The 10,380-nt window shown below is 46.3% G+C and overlaps 1 protein-coding gene across 7 annotated transcripts in view; it reads left to right on the top strand.

The window, feature by feature from the left end:
* Positions 1-10,380, top strand: part of P2RX2 (purinergic receptor P2X 2) — a 147,084-nt gene that overhangs the window by 14,076 nt on the left and 122,628 nt on the right. For 4 of the 7 annotated variants that reach the window (XM_068240682.1, XM_068240736.1, XM_068240717.1 and 1 more), the window contains one exon: positions 8,685-8,853. The exons of 1 other annotated variant lie outside the window; for it this stretch is intronic. The gene's annotated coding sequence lies outside the window, so the exon portion shown is untranslated. Of the gene's footprint in view, positions 1-897; positions 1,030-1,058; positions 1,180-8,684; positions 8,854-10,380 lie in introns of those variants that run through there. 2 more of the 7 variants (XM_068240691.1, XM_068240708.1) reach the window with 2 other exon arrangements.

Here is a 10,380-nt window from a genome sequence, read left to right as displayed (position 1 = left end):
CCTGGCTACCTACCTATACTGAGTCTATAATGCGTGGTGCAAATTATCGGTGCTGTGCTATCATTCTAGAAAGATTCTAGCCTTCATTTTTAAGTGTGTTCAAGTTAATGCACTCTTTCCATCCATTCGTGGTTATTAATAGTATTTTTTCTATTATACATATGTGACATGTCACGGAAATCTGAGCATTTGGCGTGATGTGTCACAACGTCAAAAAGGTTGGGAACCACTGTCCTAGAAGATATCTCAGGAGAAAAGGTTGGGAACCTGTGTGTGTGTGCGTGTGCGTGTGTGTGCGCGCACGCGGGAAGAGGATGAAGGGGGGGCACAACAATCAGGTTTCGCTCAGGGCGCTGTGAAACCTAAGGACGGCCCCTGATAAAGATTTTCACAAGTGTGGTAGAAGTTGAGGGCATTAGTGAGGGTATTACAATAGTAAGAGGCATCTCCGACATCCCTTTAGAATGTACGTTTTGTTACTCCCTCTGCATCTGTCTATTAGTCTCTATTAAGGTGACCCTACACAATACAATAAAACGATCAGATTTTACGGCAATTCAATAAAAAAAGATCGGATTTCCCAAAAATCAAAAGCTTTTTTTTTTATTCGAGCAAGAAATCCAATCGGATTTTCCATTTTTATTTGATAAAAGCCGATCGGGAATGTTTGATTTTTCTGATCATTTTTTATGAAAATGTAGTGGCGTGTGGTACATTGTCAATGCATTAATATATAAACCCAAGCAATTTTCTCACAGTTTCCAATAATTTTTATCATAACTGAGGAAAAAATTGAATGTGTGCGGTACATTGGTCAGATTTTTAAAACATTACAATCAATCAGAAAAATTGATTACTACCATTAGTCTTTTTTAACATTTTACTTTATTGCCACAGTTTAGATGAACTTCCAAGAAACATTAAACACACCATGCGTAAGGTGATTTCCACACTTGCTCCTCAGCATCTTCAAACAGGTCTCTCTCCTCCATTGCCTGCGGGGTAGAAAAGCTTGACCCTCCCGAGAAGGTGATGTATCCAATCAGCATCCAGTCAGCGGGACTTGCAGGAGACAGAGGCTGTTTCTATTGGCCCTCTGCTCCTATCAGTCATAGGTAATCCCTTTCTGCTTCTGTGAGTCACGGCTCCCACACAGTTTCCGACACACCTGAGCTGCCGGTAATCACTTGCACATGTTTCTGGGCATTTACCGCAAGTTTTAATCTTCATGAATTGACATTTACTGACATTTGTTAAGGTGTTTACAAGTTGCTAATTTACTTTGCTGCTGGGTAATTTCAGCTTTCCATGCGGAAACAGCATTTATGAATTGACATATTCCTAAGTGCTCGGTAAAGTCAGCTATTTTCTGCATTACCGAATGCGGTAATGCTTTATGGATTGAGGCCTATGTGTGAATTCACACCCACAGAAGCACATACAAAACTGATGCCAACTGTCAAAAACTAACAGGACAGGACTACACACCTTTTTATATGTGAACCAAGCCTTTAAGAGAACCCGAGATGGGCAGATGAGACACAGAGGTATGTTCTCTGCCTCATGACATGCCTCTGTGTCCCCCTGCCACCGCTATCTGCCCCTCCACCGCCGCGCTACAGCCCCCTGAGATTGGTGACATTATTTGTCGCCATCTTGGAGGAAAACACAGGCGAGAGGCTTTCTTACAGGATTTCCAGAGCTGCCATTGGACAGCTCTCTCTCCTTAACCATGCCCTCTGCCGCTCCCCCGCCTCCCTGCACGCTGGATGAGAATGAATCTCTCATCCCAGCGTCGGCCCACAGGAGCAACGTGGAGCTGCGGTGTTTGTGGCTACCTGATCCGCTCAGCCCCGTGGATCAGGTAGCCTACTTTAAAAAAAAAAAATTGAACCCATATCGCACTCTCTTTAAGCACTTGCCGACCGCCCACAGCTGATGGGCGGCTGCAAAGTGGACGCCGAAAGGACCGCAATACGCCGAATGGCGGCGACTCCTTTCGGCCCCTGGCGACAGGCTCCGCCCACCCGCGACGTCATCCGGCCGGTAGTAAGCGCCGGCGGGATGTAAAAGCTCGATCGCCGCATACAAAGTGTATAATACAATTTGTAATGTATACAAAGTGTATTATACAGGCTGCCTCCTGCCCTGGTGGTCCCAGTGATCGAGGGACCACCAGGGCAGGCTGCAGCCACCCTAAGTCGCACCCAAACACACTGATCTGCCCCCCCCCCCTGCCCTCTGATCGCCCACAGCACACCTCAGACCCCCCCTGCCCACCCCCCAGACCCCTGTTTGCACCCAATCACCCCCCTAATCACCCATCAATCACTCCCTGTCACTATCTGTCAGCGATATTTTTTATTAGGTCCTAATCTGCCCTCTGGGGTCTCCTGATCACCCCCACACCCTCAGATCCTCCCCAGACCCCCCGTGTGCCGTTTACATGTAACCTCTCCACTAATCACCTGTCAAGCACCCATCAATCACCTGTCAATCACCCATCAATCACCCCCTGTCACTAACACTGCCCCCTGGGGGCTCCTGATCACCCCCCCCCCACACACCCTCACATCCTCCCCAGAACCTCCCCCCCCCCCCCCCGTGTACTGTTTACATCTATTCCCCCCACTAATCACCTGTCAATCACCCGTCAATCACCAGTCAATCACCCTCTGTCACTAACACTGCCCTCTTGGGGCTACTGATCACCCCCCACACCCTCAGATCCTCCCCAGACCCCCCCCCAGACCCCCCCTCCCGTGTACTGTATACATCTATCCTCCCCTGTAATCACCCGTCAATCACCCGTCAATCACCCGTCAGTCACCCCCTGTCACTAACACTGCCCCCTGGGGGCTCCTGATCACCCCCCCCACACACACACACACCCTCAGATCCTCCCCAGACCCCCCCCCCCCTGTGTACTCTATACATCTATCCTCCCCTGTAATCACCTGTCAATCACCCGTCAATCACCCCTGTCACTGCCACCCATCAGATCAGATCAGACCCTAACCTGCCTCTTATGGGCATCTGATCACCCACCCACACCATCAGATCGCCCGCAGACGCACCCTCAGATCACCTCCAAAGTGCATTGTTTACATCTGTTCTGCCATCTAATCACCTACTGATCACCCATCAATCACCCATCAATCACCCCCTGTCACCGCTACCAATCAGATCAGACCCCTATCTGCCCCTGGGGCACCCAATCACCCGCCCACACCCTCAGAACGCCCTCAGACACCAGCCCTGATCACCTCGCCAGTGCATTGCTTACATCTATTCCCCCCTCTAATCACACCTTGAGACACCCATCAATCACCTCCTGTCACCACCTGTCACCCCCTAGCACACCTACCCATCAGATCAGGCCCTAATTTGCCCCGTGTGGGCTCCTGATCACTCAGCCACTCGGCCAAACCCTCAGATCCCCCTCAGACCCCCTTCCGATCACCTCCCCAGTGCATTGATTGCATCTATTTTCCCCTCTAATCACCCCCTGAGACACCGATCAATCACCACTTGTCACCCCCCTAGCACTCCTATTCATCAGATCAGGCCCAATACAACCTGTCATCTAAGAGGCCACCCTGCTTATGACCGGTTCCACAAAATTCGCCCCCTCATAGACCACCTGTCATCAAAATTTGCAGATCCTTATACCCCTGAACAGTCATTTTGAGGCATTTGGTTTCCAGACTACTCCTCACGGTTTAGGGCCCCTAAAATGCCAGGGCAGTATAGGAACCCCACAAGTGACCCCATTTTAGAAAGAAGACACCCCAAGGTATTCCGTTAGGGGTATGACAAGTTCATAGAATATTTTATTTTTTGTCAAAAGTTAGCGGAAATTGATTATTATTGTTTTGTTCACAAAGTGTCATTTCCACTTACTTGTGATAAAAAGTAATATCTTCTATGAACTCACCATACACCTAACGGAATACCTTGGGGTGTCTTCTTTCTAAAATGGGGTCACTTGTGGGGTTCCTATACTGGCATTTTAGGGGCCCTAAACCGTGAGTAGTCTAGAAACCAAATGCCTCAAAATGACCCGTGAATAGTTGGGCCCCTTAGCGCACCTAGGCTGCAAAAAAGTGTCACACATGTGGTATCGCTGTACTCAGGAGAAGTAGTATAATGTGTTTTGGGGTGTATTTTTACACATACAGATGCTGGGTGGGAGAAATATCTCTGTAAATGACAATTTATTGATTTTTTACACACAATTGTCCATTTACAGAGATATTTCTCCCACCTAGCATGGGTATGTGTAAAAATACACCCCAAAACACATTATACTACTTCTCCTGAGTACGGCGATACCACATGTGTGACACTTTTTTGCAGCCTAGGTGCGCTAAGGGGCCCAACGTCCTATTCACGGGTCATTTTGAGGCATTTGCTTTCTAGACTACTCCTCACGGTTTAGGGCCCCTAAAATGCCAGAGCAGTGTAGGAACCCCACAAGTGACCCCATTTTAGAAAGAAGACACCCCAAGGTATTCTGTTAGTAGTATGGTGAGTTCATAGAAGTTTTAATTTTTTTGTCACAAGTATGTGGAAAATGACACTTTGTGAAAAAAAAAATCAATTTCCGCTAACTTGTGACAAAGAATAAAATCTTCTATGAACTCACCATACTACTAACGGAATACTTTGGGGTGTCTTCTTTCTAAAATGGGGTCACTTGTTGTGGGGTTCCTATACTGCCCTGGCATTTTAGGGGCCCTAAACCGTGAGGAGTAGTCTAGAAACCAAATGCCTCAAAATGACCTGTTAACCACTTGCCGACCGCACGCTTATACCGTGCGTCGGCAAAGTGGCAGCTGCAGGACCAGCGACGCAGTATTGCGTCGCCAGCTGCAGGCTGATTAATCAGGAAGCAGCCGCTCGCGCGAGCGGCTGCTTCCTGTCAATTCACAGCGGGGGGCTCCGTGAATAGCCTGCGGGCCACCGATGGCGGCTCGCAGGCTAAATGTAAACACAATCGGAAATAATCCGCTTTGTTTACATTGTACGGCGCTGCTGCGCAGCAGCGCCGTAAGGCAGATCGGCGATCCCCGGCCAATCAGCGGCCGGGGATCACCGCCATGTGACAGGGGACAGCCTGTCACTGGCTGCACAGGACGGATAGCGTCCTGTGCAGCCCGGTTCACCAGGGGGAGCCAGGTAGGAGAGGGAGGGGGGGGATTTCGCCGCGGAGGGGGGCTTTGAGGTGCCCCCCCCCCCCGCAACACCCGGCAGGCAGGAGCGATCAGACCCCCCCAGCACATCATCCCCCTAGTGGGGAAAAAAGGGGGGCGATCTGGTCGCTCTGCCTGCACCCTGATCTGTGCTGGGGGCTGCAGAGCCCACCCAGCACAGATCAGCTAAAACAGCGCTGGTCCTTAAGGGGGGGTAAAGGGTGGGTCCTCAAGTGGTTAAATCCTAAAGGTACTCATAGGACGTTGGACCCCTTAGCGCAGTTAGGGTGCAAAAAAGTGCCACACATCGCCGTACTCAGGAGATGTAGTATAATGTGTTTTGTGGTGTATTTTTACACATACCCATGCTGTGTGGGAGAAATATCTCTGTAAATAGACAATTGTGTGTAAAAAAAAAAACAGAAAATTGTCATTTACAGAGATATTTCTCCCACCCAGCATGGGTATATGTAAAAATACACCACAAAACACATTATACTACTTCTCCTAAGTACAGCAATACCACATGTGTGGCACTTTTTTGCACCCTAACTGCGCTAAGGGGCCCAAAGTCCAATGAGTACCTTTAGGATTTCACAGGTAATTTTGAGAATTCTGGTTTCAAGATTACTCCTCACGGTTTATGGCCCCTAAAATGCCAGGGCAGTATAGGAACCCCACAAGTGACCCCATTTTAGAAAGAAGACACCCCAAGGTATTCCATTAGGGGTATGGTGAGTTCATAGAAGATTTTATTTTTTTTGTCACAAGTTAGCGGAAATTGATTTTTATTGTTTTTTTTTTCACAAAGTGTCAATTTCCGCTAACTTGTGACAAAAAAAAAAATCTTATATGAACTCACCATACTCCTAACAGATTACCTTGTGGTGTTGTCTTTCTAAAATGGGGTCACTTGTGGGGTTCCTAAACTACCCTGGCATTTTAGGGGCCCTAAACAGTGAGGCGTAGTCTTGAAACCAAATGTCTCAAAATGACCTGTGAAATCCTAAAGGTACTCATTGGACTTTGGGCCCCTTAGCGCAGTTAAGGTGCAAAAATGTGCCACACATGTGGTATCGCTGTACTCAGGAGAAGTAGTATAATGTGTTTTGGGGTATATTTTTACACATACCCATGCTGGGTGGGAGAAATCTCGTTGTAAATGAACAATTGTGTGTACAAAAAATCAAAACATTGTAATTTACAGAGATATTTCTCCCACCCAGCATGGGTATGTGTAAAAATACACCCCAAAACACATTATACTACTTCTCCTAAGTACGGCAATACCACATGTGTGGCACTTTTTGCAGCCTAACTGCGCTAAGAGGCCCAAAGTCCAATGAGCACCTTTAGGCTTTACAGGGGTGCTTACAATTTAGCACCCCTCAAAATGCCAGGACAGTAAACACACCCCACAAATGACCCCATTTTGGAAAGTAGACACTTCAAGGTATTCAAAGAGGGGCATGGTGAGTCCGTGGCAGATTTCATTTTTTTTTGTCACAAGTTAGCAGAAATGGAAACTTTTTTTTTTTTGCCTCAAAGTGTCATTTTCCGCTAACTTGTGACAAAAAATAAAATCTTCTTTGAACTCACCATGCCTCTCAGTGAATACTTTGGGATGTCTTCTTTCCAAAATGGGGTCATTTGGGGGGTATTTATACTATCCTGGAATTTTAGCACCTCATGAAACATGACAGGTGCTCAGAAAAGTTGGAGATGCTTCAAAATGGGAAAATTCACTTTTTGCACCATAGTTTGTAAACGCTATAACTTTTACCCAAACCAATAAATATACACTGAATGTTTTTTTTTTATCAAAGACATGTAGCACAATAAATTTGGACAAAAATGTATACAGAAATTTTACTTTATTTGACAAATTTTTTCACAGAAAGTTAAAAAAATCATTTTTTAGGACAAAATTCATGTCTTTTTTGATGTATATAATAATATGATGTATATATTAAAAACTAAAAATCGCAGCAGCAATCAAATAGCACCAAAAGAAAGCTGTATTAGTGACAAGAAAAGGAGGTAAAATTCATTTAGATAGTAGGTTGTATGACCGAGCAATAAACCGTTAAATCTGCAGTGGTCTGAATGGGAAAAAATGCTCTGGTCCTTAAAGAGACTCAGAAGCGAGAATAAATCTCGGGCATGTGTGCTCCTGCTAAAACGCCGCTATCCCGCGGCTAAACGGGGGTCCCTTACCTCCCAAATCCCCTTGTGGAGTCCCGGGGATCTCTTCCTGGTGAGGCAGGGCTAATGGCCGCAGCCCTGCCTCCATGCGCATCTATCAGCGCTTATCTCGGCCTCTCCCCCGCCCCTCTCAGTCTGCCTTCGCTGAGAGGGGCGGGGGAGAGGTGGCGATGCGCCGCTGATAGACGGCGCTGAGAGGCAGGGCTGCGTCCATTAGTCCTGCCTCAACAGCAGCAAAATCTACGACCAAGTTGGTCGTTGATTTTGCAGGGGGGGATTTGGGAGGTAAGGGACCCCCGTTCAGCCGCGGGATAGCGGTGTTTTAGCAGGGGCACACATGCCCCTGCTGAATATAAGCTCTGAAGCGAGATTTATTCTCGCTTCAGTGTCTCTTTAAGGGGTAGAAAGACTGTGGTCCTCAAGTGGTTAAACAATACCAGTTGCCTGGCATCCTGCTGATCTGTTTGACTGCAGAAGTGTCTGAATCTCACTCCTGAAGCAAGTATGTAGCTAATCTGCATGCTTGTTCAGGGTATATGGCTAAAAGTAGTAGCAACAGAGAATCAGCAGGCAAGTCAAGCAACTGGTATTGTTTAAAAGTAAATAAATATAGCAGCCTCCATATCGTTCTCACCTCTGGTGTCCTTTAAATTGTGCTTGACTAGGGATTACTTCTTGTTCAGCAGCAAATACATGACAATATTTGGGACACTAGCTACAGACATGCAATGGTTGTTACAAGATCCTATCATCTGTAGTAGGATCAGCCACAGAATGTATGTGTGTGGTTTCACCCAACTACTCCCAAACTGTTTGTAGCCAACCCTGTTCAGTGGAAAATAGAATTAAAGCTGTGTTGTTTTATTGTTTTTCACTAAGGTAACACAGTGGCATAGTGGTTAGTACACTTGCTTTGCAGCGCTAATTCCCCTGGTTCGTATCTAAGCCAAGGCGCTATCTGAACAGAGTCTATATGTTCTCCCTGTGTCTGTGTGGGTTTCCTATGGGCACTCTGGTTTCTTCCCACATCCCAAAAACATACAGATAAGTTAATTGGCTTCCCCTTAAATTGGCCTTAGACTACGATAGATATGTTACATGATACATACAGAGACATATTACTATGGTAGGGATTAGAATGTGAGCCCCTCTAAGGGACAGTTAAATGACAAGATTATATACTGTACAGCGCTGCAGAAGATCTCGGCGCTATATAAATAATAATAATAAGGTAAGGCAACTGCACAAGGTCCACTGCTCATTTTACCTTTCCTCTATCCATAGGAAAGAACAAGTCCAGCTTACCAAGCCAGCCCTGGCTGACAGTTTTGGTCCTCCGCTCTGCCTGATTGGTGCATTTGCTAATTGCTGTTTTGATGTGGTGAAAACATTCACATTCACCTCGCCTGTCTTGTAACTAGAAAAAAGGATGTTGCATAACTGTGGAACATGGGTAACATTTCTTTTCTTTACAAAATAAAGAAGATAGTGCTTTATTGGTATGAAGGTATTAGGTTTTTCCTCTATACGTCAAGTGATTTTATAATGAGTTTAGGTGTAGAGGCTGTTTTCTGTTTTAAGTGTAAAAAGTTTGCAAAAAGGGTGTGTGCATCAATCACCAAGTGAACCCTTATATACCTGGCTTAGCAGATGAGGCCATAAGCCCAAAGAGGGATCCTAGGGGGGCCTCCACGTGGCGATCCTGGATAAGTGCTAAATGCTGCGCAAACTAATCCGCTGCAGGGAAAAAAATTTGCGGTGAATTAGTTGGCAGAACCCTGCATATCCTAGCATGCGGAAGCGAATGCAGATTTGCTTGAGCTATGCCTCATGAATAAGCTAATTATGCCTCATCTGCTAAGCCAGGTATATAAGGGTACACGTAGTGATTGATGCACACACCCTTTTTGCAAAACATTTAGTGTAAACAGTAACAGAGATAAGCTGGTGTTTTCAAAAGCAAAATCACTACTTAATACTTACTACAGTACTAGTATCAGTACTTTGCATTTTTGATCAACTAATTTCTAACTGTTTTAAAGAGAACCCAAGACATTAAAAAGCAAATACGTACCTAAGGAGAGGTAAGCCTCTGGATCTCCAACCAGTGCTGGATATACCATAAAGCACTGTAGGCATGTGTTTGATTAGAGTGTAAATAATAGGTTATTCACCCAACTCTCAGCATTCCACTGACGAGATTTACCTTTAACTGCGGGCACTTCTAGCTACCTAATACTTTAGGTCACCTGTAGTTACTTAAAGAAAACCCGAGGTGTGTTTAAAGAATGTTATCTGCATACAGAGGCTGGATCTGCCTATACAGCCCAGCCTCTGTTGCTATCCCAAAACCCACTAAGGTCCCCCTGCACTCTCCAATCCCTCATAAATCACAGCCGTGCTGTGAGGCTGTGTTTACATCTGTAGTGTCAGTCTCAGCTGCTCCCCCACCTCCTGCATAGCTCCGGTCCCTGCCCCCGTCCCTTCCCTCCACTCAGCAGGGAGGGAAGGGATGCAGGCGGGGACTGGAGTTCTGCAGGAGGCGGGGAGAGCAGCAGACTGACACTATAGAGATAAACACAGCCAGCTCTGACAAGCTGTTTGTCAGCAGCGTGGCTGTGATTTATGAAGGATTGCAGAGTGCAGGGGGATCTTAGGGGGGTTTGGGATAGCAACAGAGGCTGGGCTGTATAGGCAGATCCAGCCTCTGTATGCAGATAATATTCTTCAAACCCACCTCGGGTTCTCTTTAAAGGAAACCTGTAATGCAGTAAAAAAAAAAAAAGTGTTGAACTTTTACAGGCCCCAGGGGCAAACTCAGGATTTTCAAGGGGGGGATTCCTGAAAGGTCTCTTTCAGCCACGCACAATACAGTATAATAGTATGGTAGAATATGATGCTGGGTACAGTCCCTTCTGACTGACAGGATCTGACAATTATTGACTAAATGTCCGTTCTGCTCCCGATCGACAGCGGGATC

The sequence above is a fragment of the Hyperolius riggenbachi genome, chromosome 1 (genome assembly GCF_040937935.1).
Source record: "Hyperolius riggenbachi isolate aHypRig1 chromosome 1, aHypRig1.pri, whole genome shotgun sequence".
In the NCBI taxonomy this organism is placed as follows: Eukaryota; Metazoa; Chordata; class Amphibia; order Anura; family Hyperoliidae; genus Hyperolius; species Hyperolius riggenbachi.
The sequence above is the reverse complement of the archived record's forward strand: the minus strand, read 5'-3'. Positions and strand labels throughout refer to the sequence as shown.